The sequence below is a fragment of the Aethalodelphis obliquidens genome, unplaced genomic scaffold (genome assembly GCF_003676395.1).
Source record: "Aethalodelphis obliquidens isolate GAN/ISIS:26980383/991018 unplaced genomic scaffold, ASM367639v1 scaffold14, whole genome shotgun sequence".
NCBI classification, from domain to species: Eukaryota; Metazoa; Chordata; class Mammalia; order Artiodactyla; family Delphinidae; genus Aethalodelphis; species Aethalodelphis obliquidens.
Genome location: NW_020837958.1, coordinates 15,793,254 through 15,812,374, shown reverse-complemented (window position 1 = coordinate 15,812,374; position 19,121 = coordinate 15,793,254). Strand labels below are relative to the sequence as shown.

Sequence of the window (19,121 nt, the reverse complement as noted above, 5' to 3'; positions counted from 1 at the left end):
TACAAACCCATTCCGATACAAATTTAGAGAAAAATCTATGTAAAAGATTTCAAATTGTTATTCATCTCACAGTAACATGTTTGACTAAATTCAAGTTCTCAGGAAAAGACAACACTGAGTGAAGTCTTCCATGCAAACTTACATCTCCAAGCTTTCAAAAAAAAAAGAATGCTTATGTCAACAGATACAATTTTACATGAGAAACAAACAGCTTTCATGCACATTTACACCCACCAACAGAGAAAACAATCTAGCCTAGAGCAACCTACTTTTCCTAAAATTATGGGTACCCTATGCAAGTTGAAAATGTCTGTTTGAAAGCTTTAAAGCCAGAATTAATTTTGTTTGTTTTAAGATAGCCACCAAGTATCTTTCCTCTTAACAGGAAATTAGTTCTTTGGATCTGGGCACATTGCAACTTTGAAGTTTGGATAGATCAATTGCCTCTCTTTCTATATTTCATGCTCTCACACTCAAAATAGCTGGCTCAATTTAGATAACATTTTCCTCCAAACACCTCTCATTGTAAAGCACTGCTCAGAAAGTTATGAGTCATGGAAAAGAGGAGGTTATAAAGCCTTTCTCCTCTAAACTAAATAAAAGCATTTACTGCCAACCACAGGAGAGGAAAGTCAAATCAGTCCTCCTGCAAGCCAATGAATCAGTTCTATAGCCTCCCACAAGATTCTTCTCAAATAATTTGCAAAAGAATTAGCACAGCCTTCACCAAAGGAGTTGAAAAAACATCCCACTGTGTTTCTATAATTCACTGATGAATTTATGAGAGTTGATAATTTTCTTGTCAACAGAAAGATCCAACTTCACTCTTTTCCAATTCAGTTTTGTATGTAAGTGATACCTTGCAGTTTAAATAATAAACCTTAATCAAGTAATGAAATAAGGTAACCCCTGGCATTTTACTATGTCATAAACAAATTCAACCCCACCACATCCCCAGACTATCTCAGGACAAATGTATAGACTCAGTCCACAGCCAAGGGATTCGTGGGCCTTTAATCCCGTCAGGCTGGGGAGAAAAGAGGAAGAGAGACAATGAATGGTCCAAGCCTACTCTTTCCCCCATGCCTTTCTCCAGTGTTTTCCGCCAAGAAAGCAAAGGAGTTTTTAAAACATTTTCATGATAGTAATCTATTCACAGGGACCCAAAAGAAAGTAAGAGTCCATGATTCTTCTTAATATAGAGAAATAAATACTACCACTAGCTACTACTAGGTGAGTGCCTCTTCCACAGAGGTAAGCATTTATTTGTTTGTTTGTTTTTGCTAAGTTGTTCATTTTTAAATATAAATTTATTTATTTATTTTTGGCTGCGTTGGGTCTTCGGTTGCTGCACACGGGCTTCCTCTAGTTGTGGCAAGCGGGGGCTACTTCTCATTGCGGTGGCTTTTCTTGTGGAGCAGGGGCTCCAGGCGCACGGGCTTCAGTAGTTGTGGCACATGGGCTCAGTAGTTGTGGCTTGCGGGCTCTAGAGCGCAAGCTCAGTAGTTGTGGTGCACGGGCTTAGTTGCTCCGCGGCATGTGGGATCTTCCCGGACCAAGGCTCGAACCCGTGTCCCCTGCACTGGCAGGCTGATTCTTAACCACTGCGCCACCAGGGAAGTCCAGCATTTATTATTTACCTAGTTTTCCACTCAAGGGCTATCCCCACCCCGACCCCTACCTCCATCCCAACCCCCAGCCGCATCACCCAGTCCACTGCCAGGGCAGAAGGCAGCACGCACTGATCTGACTTGTAACGTGGCTCCTGGAAAGTAGTGCGTCAGGTGACCAATCACGGGCCGCCCTCTAGCGGTGCCTCGACAGTTCCTCTGAAGACCACAACTTGGGGTAAGTGATAGAGGCACGTGGCTCAGGCATGTGCCAACTGACACCACGCTAAATTCACCTGTGGGCTCTCCCATCAGTTCCACCTGTCACACACGTGGATGGGGGGGTGGTGCATGTTTCACCTGAAAGACAGTGCCTGACATTGACAAATCAAATTCCAGGAATCTCAGGCCCAGTTGGTGTCCACATCAAGAAGCACCCACTTTTTTAGGAACATCCTCAGATCACAGCAAAATATTAGGGGTGAATGAGTTGGTGGAAAAGAAGGGCCTAGACTTTCCCCTGCTTGGGCCCACTCCATCCTTCAAAGCTCTAGAGAGGATTTGATTATCCATTTTGTGTTAATATTTATTTACACACCCAACACTGCAACACATGTTGTCTTCAAAAAACTCCTTAGGCAAATGGTAGTTTTCCATCATATCACAAGGTTATGCAGATGTCACTGGTAACTGTAGCACCCTACGATTTTGCACATATATATTCCTTTTATAAGTATTACATTCAATTTTGAAAAGCTTACCTACCTGAGGTCCAGATCTGGATTCCTCCCTCCAACTAGAAAAAGTAATAGAACTAGTAAATTTGTGTGTGTGTGTGTGTGTGTGCACGCACGTGTGTGTATATGTGTAGGAGAAGATTGTTAGGAATGGAAAATGAAAATTCTGGGAAAGACTAGTCGTTCAATCAACACAGCCCCCCAGGCCTAGGTTAAGAAATATCTTAGGTCTGAATGGTGCTTTACAAGCACATCTTATAGTTTATAAGCATATCTGTTTCTTCACAAGAAGCCTCATGTTGCCTAAAACTACCAAGATGTGCCGTGGTTCAGTACAAGTTGTAAACAGAATCCTATACCCAAGTACCCTGCTTCTTCAGGCAGTCTGCACTGTGAGTAGATCTTTATCCCCCGACATTCACAAATGTGGGAGAGAGCTGGGAGAAATCTTATGACCCTTAAGAGTCTCAAAGTCTCTAAGCCAAAGGAAACAGGCCAAATGTGCTAATCATCAGACAAGTGTAGAAGGCTGAGACCTCCACTCAGAGCTTTATGAAGATATTCTCAAGTTCCCTTTATCGCACGTAGGATTTTCAAGATATGAAATTCACTAAAGCACAAACGGAATAGAATCGCGTGGGTATAATCCTCACATATTTCTGCCAGCTGGGATCCTGGATGTTGAGATGTGACCGCCTCTCCGTGGGACTGAAACCACCGATCTGTTTCACCTGGGTCGCTGCACAGCCATCAGATGGGAGACACTATGTGGTCACTACCCTAACAAAAGATCCAAAGCACCGACGTCTAGGGAAAAGGCTACAGCTCCCATTTCCAATCTCCCGAGCCACCCCAGTCCCTCTGCGATGGAGTATCAATAGAGAGACTAAATGAATTGTTCACTTAATTGTGCTGTGCAAGCTGAATAATTGCACGCTTTCCAGAAAGGCTTTGTAACCAGTGAGATGGCGCTGGATCTGCCAAAACCTTTACCTTGAAGCCAACATCCTTTCTTTCTCCAGGCTCTCTCCTATCACAAATAATGGCAATCCTGGTATTATTTCCAGAGAAGGCAAAACCATGGCAGGAACATCAAAAATCATGTCTTTCAAAATGGAAAGATTTCCATGAAGCTGCTGCTGAGAACTGCTATCTCCACATATGCCAATGGGAGACCTTTAGTCACAAACCCGGATTTAGTGCATTACACACTGAAACAGCCAACAAATGGCAACATGAATCTACCTTTAGGGTGAGCAGAATTGGTCCATTAAATATAATGACCACATGTGAAAGAGGATACAAGAAATGTGATGAGGTAAAGGCTTCAAAGACATGGTTCAACATTGAGAAGTCTGATCTCAATTTTGGAGATCCATTGGAGACCCTGATCTCCAGCCATCCACCCCTCTTCCCAGAGGCAACCACTGTTTCCTGTTTCCTTCCAAACCAAAGATCTAAATATTTTTATACTCTATTTTATAATAATTTTCCTTCAATATGTTCTTGCCTATTTACTACCTTGTTTTTATCTCTTGCAACAGTTTTTCATTAATCATAATCAGGGTCTTTTCTCCTGGATAGGTCTATGTTTATATAGTTTGAGATTCTCCAATTGGCGGTTTCTTCTCAAATGCGATAATCCCCCATGATACAGTTTAATCAATGTGTCTCACTAACAGGATTAGGACTTTAGAAAAAACAGTATGCATCAGGATCTGACAAGAATGCAAAGTTGCTATTTTTCTGCAAATATCCTTCAAAAAACCAAGAGATTTAAAACAAGTAGAAAATACAGTGTGGAGCAGCCACCAAACCAAAGTTCTAAGCGGGTTTAAGTTTCGACAGGACAGTGTTATCCTGATTCAAGCGCCAGCTGGCTTGGATGTTGAAACATCAACCGCTTCTGATTTTTCAGGTTTAGATTGGTCCAGAGCGATACAGTTCTGCTTTTCAAAAGTTTGCTTTATACCACTTTGCTTTTACAAAAGACCTACATTCGTACATGTTTGCACTAATCAAAAGAAATCGGAAAAGGATTTTCGTTTTTATGAAAAAGAGAAAACAGCGTTCAGCATTTGTTCTGCAGGCAGCTGTTACAGAGGCAGCTCGAACCCTAAGCAGGGAGAGTGGCACCTCCAAGCTCCTTCCCCAGGAAATACACTGGGCATCTCAGCGTCAAGCTGCCACAGCTCTGAACTGTGCCTGTGCTTTATCTCAGTTTATTTTGTGCATCCATTAGCAACATGTATCCTAAGTTAATTACTCCTTCACGTTCAGCCATTTCAGCTCAGGAAGGGTTTCATAGGAACGCTCTACTTTCTGATAGCAGGGGAAACCTGTATTGGCCTGAGTGTTTAGAAGTGGGAAAGAGATGATGGATGCTGGGAGGGAAGCTAAGCAGGGTGCCACCCACAGTCGGAGAGGCCTTCCAAAGAGTCCTTGCTATGAGAATACCCAAAAGGAAGGTAACATGCACATTTCAAACACTCTAGGTCAATTTTTTTTCCTTCCCAAATCCAACTGAGGCTACGGATAGTTAGAGAGGAAAAAAAAAAAAGACCTAGGTTCTAGTTCTGGTTTTGTCATGAATTCAATGTACCCTTGGCCTAATCACCTTCAATTCACTCTCCCCATTTATAAAATGAGGACCTTGGCCGTGATGAGCTCTGAAGCCCTTTTCACCTTTAACCTTCTCAATCCGAGATGCAATTTCTCTCCATATATTGACTTATATGCCTGTCATATGGGCATAATTTTTTTTTATTTCCCACAGATTTATTTGCCATGAAACAACAAATTTTGCATAAATATTTTAAAACCCTCATCAGGGAAAAGAAGTGACAGTAGTGGAGAGCTGTCACTTTGAAGATGTCCATCATCCATTCCCCCTCCTTGGCAGCACCTAGGTTTCTTTAGGGGGAAGTATTTATGTACAACTGGGGGGAGATAAGTCCAAGTGTCTATCGCCTCCCCCAGTACAAAAGCTTAAGAGGAAACTGGAAGTTCCTTCTGCCAAATTCTCCTCTCATAAATCAATACATCCATAGGATGGACATGTGACCCATCAAATTTTCTCCCTCAGGACTCTGAATCTGTAGAACAACGCAAGAACAAGAGAAACAGCTGGAGTTCATTCACTCCAGAACTGATACCCAGGCAAGACTATTGAGTAATTCCTGCTACAAGGCTTTCTATTGTTTCATTCTGAAGTTTTCCCTTCAATTCTACAAACGACCCTGTATCCTCCCAATAAATTCTTTTTTCTGTTTAAGTTGGTGGTTTGCTGCATAACAATCCACTCCAAAACTTAATGGCTTAAAATATTAACAATTTATTTACTCACAATTCTACAGATTGGCAATTTGGGTAGGGCTCAGCTGGGATGGCGTATCTGTGCTCCATGTGGTACCAGCTGGATTCATTTAAACATCTGCAGTCAGTGGGTAGATCTGCTGGGGGCTGACTGACCCTGGACTGCCTCAATCACTCACTTATTCGGAAGCTGGCTGGAGTTATCAACTAGAACACCTCAGTTCTCCATGTGGCATCTCACCTTCCAGTACGCTAAACTGGAGAAATGTTCAGAGAGAACAAAAGCAGAAGCTGCAACTTCCCTTATATCACATTCTATTGGTCAGATACTTTTTTTTTTTTAGTTTTTATTGGAGTACAGTTGCTTTGCAATGTTGTGTTAGTTTCTACTGTACAGCAAAGTGAATCAGCTATACATATACATATAGCCCCTCTTTTTTGGATTTCCTTCCCATTTAGGTCACCACAGAGCACTGAGTAGAGTTCCCTGAGCTATGCAGTAGGTTCTCATTAGTTACCTATTTTATACATAGTATCGATAGTGTATATATGTCAATCCCAACCTCCCAATTCATGCCATCCACGCTTCCCCATCAGATAGTTTAAAACCAGCACAGATTTAAGGGGTGGGAGAAGAGACTTCATCTGTTAATGGGAGGAGTGACAAAGAAACCTTCCCAAGTAAAGGTGCTACAGGGAGACATGATCCACTGGGAACCATTACTGTATGAACCTACCATGTTAGAGTTAGTTTCTGTGGCTTGCAAGCTAAGAATGATAACTAATCCACCAATCAGTGGCATGTGACACGGAACACATTAGATTTGGGGGGCTTCAACCTTTAGGATATTTTCCCTGATTCTACATCACATATTAATGAGATTATTTGGAAAGAATATGGTGTCATGGTAGTGGGGCTATAAGAAGAATGAATTTAAAGTGAAATTATCATGGTTCAAGTCCTGCCAGTTATTTAGCTGTGTAATTTTGAACCTACATAATCTCTGTGACTTCATTGACGTATATGAATGAATAAATGAATGAAATGGGGGTGATAAGATTTGCCTGAGTTGCAAATATTGTTGGGGATATGAAACAGTGCAACTCTCTGAACCACAGGCAATCCTCACTTTGCACTGTAGTACAGGACCATAAAATGATCATGCAAGTTGAGACTGTGCAAAACTGTCTTAATGGGAAACACTACAATTGTTTCCTGACCTTTAAAAATTTTTGTCAAAACATTAAAAACTCTCTCACTATTGGTTATAAATGTCTAAGGATATGAGAAAAAGAATAAAACTGATGTTTGCTTAGTACACTATTATTTAAAGTATTATACTAAAAACACTAAAAATAAAGTGTCTTATTTATTTGTACAAAAATTATCAAGATTAGCTTAGGTGGTGCTTGCCTTCTTGTCATCATATAACTGACAAGCCAGCACCTTTTCTATGCCTTGGCAAATCGTCACACTGCTTTTTACGTTGGAAGCATCTGCTTCTTTTTTTTTTTTTAATTTTATTTATTTATTTTTTATACAGCAGGTTCTTATTAGTTATCTATTTTATACATATTCCTGTATATATGTCAATCCCAATCTCCTAATTCATCCACCCCCCCCGCCCCCGGCTTTCGCCCCTTGGTGTCCATACGTTTGTTCTCTATATCTGTGTCTCTATTTCAGCCTTGGAAGCATCTGCTTCTAACATTTTATCCCTTGTATTTTTAATGTCATGAAATATCTCCAAGAGTTCCTTTTATGTGAACTTTTTGCTGGTGTCACTTCCTCTAGGACATTTTTATCCTTTCATACAACCACCTTCCTCATTTATGTCAATAAATTTGCCTTCACTAAGTTCCTTCGGATGCATGTCTTTCAAAAGGCAGTAGTATCAACATTCCCACAATCCACTATTTCTTCTACTCTCCATTTATGTTTGATTCTAACTTCACTTTCAGCATTATTACTTTTGTTTTTTGTTGCACTTTCATTTTTGTTGGATAATTCTCTTTTAATTTTCCATATTTGTAAAATGTCACATGCGTTTATCACTGGGAAACCAGGAAGCAACACAAGCATACACTTTGCTGTCTGTTTGTGAACTCAGTAACAGATGCATAGTACCAATCACTGAAAGAAGTGACAAGATTGGTCACTGATCATGATGTGCATCTGTCACTTTTGTAGTGACCTGTGGACTAAAGAGCTAGCAGCAAAGTTTGTACTTTATGCAACTTCTCAGTGAATACATTGGTAGCTAAAATTTAAACCGTGTTGTTGGCAGACTAGTGTTATTTAAATTGCAGTAACGGAAATTTGTGCGTATCAGAACTATGCAGAGTGAGACCTTATTAAAGATTATGTTGAGTTTAATTATTGTCACAGTTGTTATTAAAGATAGAAAGACAGACCTCGGGGGCTTCCCTGGTGGTGCAGTGGTTAAGAATCCACCTGCCAGTGCAGGGGACACGGGTTCAAGCCCTGATCCGGGAAGATCCCACATGCCGCGGAGCAGCTAAGCCTGTGCGCCACAACTACTGAGTCTGCACTCTAGAGCCTGTGAGCCACAATGACTGAAGCCTGGTCGCCTAGAGCCCGTGCTCCGCAACAAGAAAAGCCACCGCAATGAGAAGCCAGTGAACCTCAACAAAGAGTAGCCCCTGCTCGCCACAACTAGGGAAAGCCGCGTGCAGCAACAAAGACCCAACGCAGCCAAAAAATAAACAAATAAGAGAGAAGGCCCGCGTACCGCAAAAAACAAACAAACAAACAAAAAAACACTGTTGTATCTTGAAATCCTTGAAAAAATGAAGTGATTTTGATTCTAAGGTGACTATCAATGAAGAATAAAGAGGAAGGGAGCTCTGCATCGGATGGGAAACTAACCGGGCACCCCTTCTATTCTCACTGTGCTATTAATACTGCTATTAATAATTAGTATTTTCCTGTTACATGTGAAGTAGTTAATAGGCAATGATGCAGGTGTTGAACAAATGTTTCCTGAGGAAAATCATAATGATTGTAGTGGCCAGAACTCTTCCACCTGTAAGTGGATGAAACAAGCTCAGAATAGTCTGGGCATAAAATAAGAAATTCAATGGCAGGGGTAATGTCATTTCAGGCTCAAACAATAGGGTCAGAATCTTTCTCCATCTCTTGGATCAATTTTCTCCGAGCTGGCTTCAATCTCAGGCAGACTCTTACCATGTAGAAGCCCAGACCACCTCTGTCAGCTTCATACTTCATTCCCTATAGAAATTTCAACGGGGCTTCCCTGGTGGTGCAGTGATTAAGAATCCGCCTGCCAATGCAGGGGACACGGGTTCGATCCCTGGTTCGGGAGGATCCCACATGCCGTGGAGAAACTAAACCCGTGCGCCACGACTACTGAGCCCGTGCTCTAGAGCCCGCGAGCCACAACTACTGAGCCCGCGTGCCTAGAGCCAGTGCTCCGCAACAAGAGAAGCCACCGCAGTGAAAAGCCTGTGCACCGCAATGAAGAGTAGCCCCCGCTTGCCGCAACTAGAGAAAGCCGCTCGCAGCAACGAAGACCCAACACAGTCAAAAATAATAAATAAATAAAATTTTTAAAAAAAAGAAATTTCAATGGACAGAGAACTCCTTTTACTCAAAAGTCTTACAGTTGACTTGGACTAACCTGGCTTCAAACACAGCCCATTGTTTACCCAATTACTGTGGGCTTTGGCCAGGCTTGGGTCACATGAACTGAGAATAGGGCAGGGGTGGTTTCCACAAGGAAAAGAAACTTCTGATGTAAGGATGCTGTGAAGTTAAAAATAATAAATGGCCACTACAGTGACAACAATGAATGTGGTAGATTTTTTTAATGGCAACTTCAGTGGAATTCGGGACCTATTCTGTATCTCAAAATAGGAAATAGAAATACTGTTTTATCTAAAAATCCATGAGAATACGAAGTGAATTTGATTCTACGACTTAATCTAAAATCCTAATACTCAGGCAAATAATAATTTTAACATGTCTGTCTTTTCACCAATTCCCTCTTTTTTTCTTAAGATGCCTCTGTTCACAGACAGCCTCATCACACAAAGTAATAGCAAACGAAGAGAAAAGCATAAAATGTTTACTGAAGTGGATGAAGTCACGGCATGTAAAGAAAAATTATTCATTAATAGCTGAAAAAATCCTTCTCTATATTTAATATTTAGGTGACATATTTCCATTTCAAGTGAAGTAGACACTATAGTCATGAACAGCAAACAGAAACACAAACTCCATTTATTTGTAAAATAAACTTATTTTCTTTTCATATCAATGCAAAAAATGACCCGATGCCATATGTTCCATCTGCCATGATGCTAAGACAGCAAAGCTATACAATTTCTAGATCATTAACTTGTCTTCCTATTTTTCCATGTCTTACGGTTCTGCTAGGTAAGTGTTCGTTCATTCACTTTGATAATGCTACCTTTTATAGGTTTGGTATTTCATTTGCTCAATTACTCCATGCAAAACTGCAGCAGCCAGTGAGTGCGTGTGTGGGAAAGAAAAGGACCCACCCCACAGTTTCTCTAAAAGAACAAGAACTCAAGACTACACTTCCAATGGTTTCAAACAAAAGGGGGTTTTGTCTTTTGCTAATCTCAAGTTTGAAAAAGGCATCTATACCCCCTCATTTTATATCATTGGAGCCAGGCTGAATGCCACAATATTCAGGACAGCACAATGGTACAATATAGCAGCATGTCAGCTCTGTAAGTAGTGGGTGGCAAGATGGGGAAGAGGAAAGCGTCCCTATAGTCACATGGGAATCATGGAAGGGTAATGGAAGGGAACAGGAGCAATCATGGGTCCATAGGTTATCTGCATAAACTCAGAGAAGTAGAATTCTGCAAATAAATCCCAAAATTAGACCTGAAAAATATAATTCAGGGTCATTGCAATGATACGAGAGAGAGATCCTGAGGTTAAAGCAGCTGTGTATCATCCCTGAGTTTTCCATTTTTATTACATTGCTTAGCTATCCACAGAGTTTTCTTTGGGCCAGTTTAATCTATTCAAAATGGCTGCATGAGACTGAGACCATTATGAAAAAACTGTGCTCAACTTCTGAGACAAGCTGTAGAATTCACACTAAATAGCCCAGTCTATGTGACTTAGAATATAAAGTCATCAGTAGATGCTTACCCAAGAAATCAAACAGGAACTAGTATACAAGCTGCACACGAAACATGTTAAGAGGATGAAGGAGCAAAGTAGTAACAAGAGGTTTAAGAGAACGCAGCAACTCATGACAGGTGCATGCTTACACAATTAAATTTACTACTTCTTTTTTGGAGATAAACTCAGGAGTTTATAAAATGAACAGACATAATAATAACTACAAAAACGCCATCATGATTTATTGAGCATGAATAAATCATTTAAAAAATCCAGCATTGGGGGACCTCATTGAATTCTTTCTATAAGTAGGCACTAATAGCATCTCCAGTTTATAGAAGAAAGTGGATCTCTGAGAATTCTGTGTAATTTCTTTAAAATCACACAACTAGCAAAGGCAGAGCGAGGATTTTAACTCTGCCAGTCTGATTCCCAATTCTGTGCTTCTAACCACCAGTGTTTTTTTCTTAAGCACTTTGCATGAACTCACTCATTCAAGTCTCATAACAATCCCAATAAAGTGGAAATTATTATTTCTGTTTTTCTAATGAGAAAATCAAGACGATAAATCATTTGTTCTAGGTCACACGGCTGGCCAGTGGCAGAGCCACCACTGGAACTCATGTCTGTCTGACATTAGAGCTCACTTTCATAGATAATGTCACAGGCTGCTACTTGCCCATCAAAATCTATTCTCCTCTTCTTCCTGGGTATGAGTCTGCTTAGCCAAAAACTACACTTCTGCGCTTCCTTTGCAGTTATGTATGACCATTTGACTAAGTGCTTACCAAAGGAACATGAGTGGAAGTGATGTGTGCAACTTCTGAGTCAAAAGGAACTCCGTGGTCACAGACCTTCTCTTTCTCTTTCTCATGAACTGGACCTCAGAATAGCAGGGGCAAAGCTTCAATCATACAGACAAGGACTATATCCTAAGGGATGACAAAGTGCAAAAGTTGGAGGAGGGACTTCCCTGGCAGTCCAGTGGTTAAGACTTCGCCTTCCAATGCAGGGGGTGCAGGTTGGATCCCTGGTCAGGGAGCTAAGGTCCCACATGCGTCGAGGCCAAAAAGCCAAAACATAAAACAGAAGCAATATTGTAACAAATTCAATAAAAGACTTTAAAAGTGGTCCACACCTAGAGAGTGCCATACTGAGTGAAGTAAGTCAGACACAGAGAGAGAAATATCGTATGATATCGCTTATAGGCAGAATCTAAAAAGAAATGATACAAATGAACATATTTACAAAACAGAAACAGACTCACAGACTTAGAGAATGAACTTATGGTTACCGGAGTGGGGTGGTGTGTGTGCAGGGAGGCTGGAGGGAGGGATAGTTAGGGAGTCTGGGATTGACATATACACACTGCTATAATTTAAAAGGATAACCAACAAGGACCTACTGTGTAGCACAGGGAACTCTGCTCAATGTTACGTGGCAGCCTGGATGGGAGGGGAGTCTGGGGGAGAATGGATACATGTATATGTATGGCTGAGTCGCTTTGCTATGCACCTGAAACTATCACAACATTGTTAATCGGATATACTCCAATATAAAATAAAAAGTTAAAATAAAATGGATAATTTGTGGTTAAAAAAAAAAGTGGTCCACGTCAAAAAAAAAAAAAAAAAAGAGGCTTTCAGAAAACAAAAAAGTTGGAGGAGCCCAATTTCCTGAATGACTGTATAAAGCAGAGCTGCCCCATATATCTGGACCACCTTGGAACCGTTATATGAGAGAGAAACAAATTTCTACATTGCTAAACCACTGTACTTTTAGAGTGTCTTGTTACAGCAGCTTAGCTGAACTCTAGTACAGCCAGCAAGTACTATCACACAAGCAAGGAAAAGATGCCACAGACTTAGATAAGAAGGCAGGCATGAGGGTGTGAGGGAATCAGTGAGACTAATATTCGAATTACTTACCCTTTCTACGAAATCTCCATTGTAGAATATTCTCCATTCCTAAAGACAAAAAAAAAGTATTCTGAACAAAAGATACCTGTAAAACATCATCTAATGAAAAAAGCAAAACAAGACAAAAACAACAACCTGGAATGTAACAGCAAGTACTGGGAAAGTGGTGAGATTTTCATTTCTTGTTTTTACACTGCATTATGACACTTCAGCTGACTAAGAATCTTTTTGAAATGATATCTAAATTGGCTCTCTGTAGAATTCATTAGAACAACCAAGCTAGAATCCATTAGAACGTAAGAAAACAAAATCCCCTTTAAAACAGGTGTACTGAAATGAGCCCAAATCATAATACTGTAACATACTAAGTCAGTATATCTGGACATCACTTCAATTATCTTCATTTCATCTCTACACTGTGTGTTGCCTCTCTTGGACGTGTTGTTCTGGGTCATACAATGCAACCTCCTTTGTCATCTCTTTGAAAGATATCAGGAAATACTGTAGGGGCCAATCTTCAATTATACACCCACCCCCTGAGTCTGTGGTTACCCAAAGAACCCATGGGATCTTCCAACTGAATCTGAGAAACCTTAAGTTTTAATTTTTTAAAGTAAAAAAAAAAGCATTCCTGTGGAAAGTAGTTTTCATATATTTAAAGATCCACTAAAATGATCATAACGTTTAACTCCACATCTGGGTGCTTATTTTAAAGAAATGATAAAAAGTGTTATATTTGTGAAGATGTTCACTGAAGCATATTTTCAAAAGGGGAGAAAACTGTAAACCAAATATAAAACAGCAGTGAAAAAATAGTTAAATAAATGATGGTTCATCCCTAGGGGAAACACAAGGCTGATATTTAAAAACAAATCCAGGGCTTCCCTGGTGGCGCAGTGGTTGAGAATCTGCCGGCTAATGCAGGGGACACGGGTTCGAGCCCTGGTCTGGGAGGATCCCATATGCCGCAGAGCAACTAGGCCCGTGAGCCACAACTACTGAGCCTGTGCGTCTGGAGCCTGTGCTCTGCAACAAGAGAGGCCGCGATAGTGAGAGGCCCGCACACAGCAAAAATAAATTAATTAATTAATAAACTCCTACCCCCAATATCTAAAAAAAAAAAAAAAAACTATTAAAAACAAATCCAAAGCAAAGGTACTGAGAAATAAATCAAACCTTTCCCGTTATCTTTCAAAGAGATAACAAACATTTGCTTTGGATGATCCAGAACAACATGTCCAAAGGAGGCAACATACAGTGTAGGGATTACAGATTCTGCAAGTTAAATGACATCATGGAGAAGCAAACAGACAAATTCAAATTGGGTACTTTTACCGGGCAGTTGACCAGGTTTTTCAACAAGTTAATGGCATTTTTAAAAAAGTGAGTCTGTTGTAGATTAAAATAATGTTGAGATGTAACAACCATTGCAATGTATAGATCATTATTTGTATCCTGGTGTGTATGAATCAAGATTAAAGAAAGACATTTTTGAAATAATGAGGGAAATCTGAATATGACTGGATTATATGTAATATCAAGGAATTACTGCTAATTTTGTTAGGTATCATAATGGTACTATAGTTGCATAAGAAAATATGTAGAAAATATTTTCTAGAAATGCATAACGAAGTATGTAGGGGTGAAAAGACATAAGGACTGGAACTTGCTTTAAAATACTTCAGTCACAATAACAGCCATAACAACAAAACACAAAACACACAAGAGTACAAGTTCTGCAGTAGCCTGCCTGAGTAGGTCCAATTTGTATCCAACACTTACTACTTATATGACCTAAGGCAAGTAACTTAACTTCCCAATGCCTTGGGTTCCTCTTCTGTTTACTAGTGATACCAGTCACGTCTCTTGTCTTAGGTTATTGTGAAGATCATATGAGATGAGCTCCGTAAAGACCTCAGCACGACATGTTAGCTATTATTATCATCATTATTAACCAGTATGCTCTTCACTCATCTAGGACCCCAAACCCCACTCACCAAAAACACTTAATCCCTTGAAATCTCTCCTCTGTCTTTCTCTCCAGGTCTTGGCTCCTTCTTATTCCCTCCCTCCCTAGCCTGTTTCCTTCTTCAGGATATAGAGCCTCTGCTTTTTTTTTTTTTTTTTTGCGGCATGCGGGCCTCTCACTGTTGTGGCCTCTCCCATTGCGGAGCACAGGCTCCGGATGTGCAGGCTCAGCGGCCATGGCTCACGGGCCCAGCCGCTCCGCGGCATAGGGGATTTTCCCGGACCGGGGCACGAACCCGCGTCCCCTGCATCGGCAGGCAGACTCTCAACCACTGCGCCACCAGGGAAGCCCGAGCCTCTGCTTTAATTGTTAACAATGAACTAACATTTAATTAATTTTTAAAGTGATTTTCTTTTTAAAAACTAAATTAGGAAAACTATGGAACAACATGGAAATCAAGAGAATACAAAATTAACTGGTAAAATTACACCCAGATATAAACATGGAAAAGGATCAAAGGAAAAGTAGAATGTATAAATGTAGACGTTCTAGTAAATCACTTATACCTAGGGATTTCTGTCATTAGGTTTAAGCAAGAAATTTTTTTAAAAAAATGCAAACTCCACAGAGACTCCACCTAAGAGACCCTAAGAACAACTGAATAATATGTGTGTGTGTGTGTGTGTGTGTGTGTTTCGATGGAGGCATGTTTGGCTGTTATTGGCAAATCTAGAGTACAAAGAGGAAGTGGAAGACATGAAATAATAAGAGCAATGGTAATACTTCTGATCTCATTGATTCCATGGAGTCATGGGTGTGTGATCTGTGCAGTCACACAGCGTCTTGTGCTGAGAAGCGCCCCGTACTTGGTTTAATACCCTATCACCATTTTGAAATTCTTAATAAGTTTTAAACAAGGGGCCCCACAAATTATGTAACCAGTCCTGACTCCACCTTATGAGATTGGCACTATTATAATTCCAAGTTAAAGATGAGAAAGCTGAGGCTTGAAGATGTTAAAGGACCTACCTAAAGTCAAACAGCCAGGAAGTGATAGGATTTGAACACAAGCTCTCTCCACATGAGAATATGGAAAGAACTCAGAGAGAAAGATAGAGAATGGGATAAAGGAGAACAAAAAGAAAGCCAAGTAAGCCAGGAAACTAGGATATTATCATCTATTTGGGGGCCAGTTCCTGACTGATTATGCAAGCAAGGTCATGGGTTTAGGCTGAGAGTTAATGCCACCCCAAGAAGGAGGCTATTCTATAGTCCGTGCCAGGCTCTATATCACAAGACTGTCTGAGTAGAACATGGAAAGGGTGCAGGCACTCATCAGCCCTTCTGGAAACATCACGTCCAGGAAGAAAAGTCCAGAAGTGCTTTCCCATAAAAACTGGCCAACTCTTTGGAGGCTCCTGTGTTCCTTGGAAAACTAAAGTAGTCAAGGATTAGAATGACCCTGTCACTTTGTTTAAATGAAACGTTTAAAAAATTTTTCAACACAATGCTTTCTTAGTTTAGGCAGCACAGAAAATTGTTGGTCCATCCGTGTCCTAACAATCACTCCAGAAAGTCGCACAGCTCTTGCAGGCATCAAGGACACTCATGTTCTCCTTCAGACCCACCCTTGGGCTCCCTTTTGCCTGACTCTGGAACAAGCCAGGACTGGGAGGAACGCAGAGTCACACAAAGTCTTAAGGGTTCTTTCCAAGAGGTTTAGTGGCTGTGATTGTTCCTTTAAATGGATCATTAGACTTAGAGCACATCTCTAAAGAAAAAAAAATCTTAGACCTCAGGGAAACAGTTCCCAGATTAGTGAAAAGAAAGCAATCCCTCAGGTCCCATCTGTGGTTTCACTTTGGGGGAGGTTAAATGAATTGTGTTCTGTTCTTTAATGGAAGTGCTTCTTCCATTAAAGCCAGAGGGTGAGGCCACAGCCCTGTGTGAAGGTTGTGAAGACTCCTAATGGCAATTAATGGGAGTGAGACAGATTTTCCATGAGAAGCCAGTCTGTAGGGGCAAGCCTTAGGCAGGGAAGAAACTCCTGTCCCTCCCTGGGACCCTCTTCCCATACCTGGATGTGCTTCCTTCCCCGTGTTTGGGAGGGACACCCTCTGCCAAAGGAGGAGACCAGTGTGGAGCTGAACGGTACACGGGCCTCTCACTGTTGTGGCCTCTCCCGTTGCGGAGCACAGGCTCCGGATGCGCAGGCTCAGCGGCCGTGGCTCACGGGCCCAGCTTCTCTGCGGCATGTGGGATCTTCCCGGACTGGGGCACGAACCCGTGTCCCCTGCATCGGCAGGCGGACTCTCAACCACTGCGCCACCAGGGAAGCCCTGAGCAGTTTTTTAATATACAGATTCCAGGATCTGCTCAAGGGCAACTGAATTGGAATTCTGAGGAATGCTCCCAGATTGTTTTGTTTTCTTTTGTTTTAATTCATCTGTTTTATATTTCCCAGATGGTTCTTATGCAACCAGCCCACACTGATCCACAGAATAGTTTTCAGAACCACTAGTTTTCCATTTTTTCCCCCCCCTGTTGCTACGTTTATTCCCTTCTGGGAATAACTTGTTATCCCTTCTGGTCTTAGGGACCTGACCAGAGTTGTGTATCCACCCCTTCCCTTTGCAATACAGCAGTAAAGGTGGACAACGCCCCCTCAAGAGAGAATGGGTGATGGCAGCAGTGATTAACTAGTTATGTCAACCCAAAAGGAAAGTGAATTTCAGGGACCAAGACTTAGCGACAGTGAGGCTGAATCCTGCATCAACCACAGTAGTTCTGCATTTATCTGTTATATATACTGCACTTCCTTGTACATTCGTCTGAAGGAAAGACTCCATTGCAGGGGGCAAAACGTTTGAAAAATATTGCCTTTTATAGAACCATAACACAACCAAAACACATTTCTTTTTCAGTTACATTTTAGGCAAACAGAATTTTTTTCTATTTTGGGCTACCCTGAAAATTTTAAGTATCCTCTATAACATGAATCCTGTGGAAAAATATGAATCTGAATTCAAGATGGCAAAAACACATCTCCCTCACCACCAGCAACTTCCCACTGACCGAGCAGCAAGATGGGATTTGTTGTTGCCTCCCTGAATACCCTCAACCCCATCCCCAAGACTAAAGTGACCCCTAGCTTGGAATAAAGGAAACTCTCCCCGAAGCCAGAAGGGAATCCCTAGTCCCTCCCTTCTCCCCTGAACCACCCCCTGCAGTGGCCACAAGGACTGGAGGTCGTCCAGTGGAAAGAGACACCAGGCACATTGATTCCCTGGGGCTCAGGAAACTCCCCGCACCAGACCCCTGGCTATGCCAATAAATGCCCCAATAAATATTTTACAGGCAAAGAGGAAGCTACGGACCCACTGTCATTACAGTATGTTAGAGTACGCGCTTTGAATCGCTTTGAGGATCTAGCTATGAATCACCCACATGCTCCCTGGGGAAGAACAACATTTGTGGAGTTAGCCCTGGACACAGATTAAAGCAGATTCACGTGGTGACCTTGTTCCTAGCCTCACGACTACAATATCCCAACCAGGCAAGGCCAAAAACCCACCGCGGTACGAAGTAAGGCATTGCTAACGACTTCATTTGCCAGACTTGTGTTTCTCCTCTCCTCTACCTGTGCCTGACAAAACCACACTCTAGTGACTGCTGAGTCGGCACAGGAGCTAAAAGTCCTGTCTGTTGCTGGTGCTAACTAATGAGTTGAATCAATGAAAAAAAATCAATTCATACCTGAAAACAAACCAATCCCAAGCATAAATAACCCACATTACACCACATGTGTCTTCAAGGGAATACATCGATTTAACTCGAATTTCTCAACCAGCCGCATCGACAGCTCCAATAATGACCTATAGGTAATGACCTAGTAACAGGTAAAGACCAGTAATCGGTAATGACCTGTGACATTTGAATGCTTACCTAGGAGACCTGAAGGAGCCTCAGCTGCAAAAGACTGCACTGCGCTCGCTAAACTGTGTTTATTGATACAGGGAAGTTAAGACTCACACATTTCCTCATATATACAGGAGCGAAGTTTGAAACCAAAGAGGTTTGGAGAACAGTCCTCCTAATTATTAAGGACAATGCTTTGGGCATTCCAGTTATTAAGAGATTGCCTCATGATTGCACTTGTAACAATGAAACCTTTTATTCATTCATATATTAAATAATAATGGCAGCCAAATACCAGGCACTGTGCCTGGCCTCTTTTCTAATCACACATCCCTAAATTCCACCTTCCAAAGACACTGGGTTGCTCACAATGCCCAGAATATGCTCTGCTCTCTCCAGGGCTCTACACATGCTGTTCCCCCTGCCTGGAATGTCCTTCCCCACCCTCCATAGGGAGTGTACACACACACACACACACACACACACACACACACACACACACACACA

The 19,121-nt window shown here is 41.4% G+C and overlaps 1 long non-coding RNA gene across 2 annotated transcripts in view; it reads right to left on the bottom strand.

Moving 5' to 3' along the window:
• LOC113624870 (uncharacterized) overlaps positions 1–19,121 on the bottom strand; it is a 174,820-nt gene that overhangs the window by 117,683 nt on the left and 38,016 nt on the right. For both annotated transcript variants that reach the window (XR_003434498.1, XR_003434497.1), the window contains exon 2: positions 12,737–12,775. This is a non-coding gene — a long non-coding RNA (uncharacterized LOC113624870). The remainder of the gene's footprint in view (positions 1–12,736; positions 12,776–19,121) is intronic.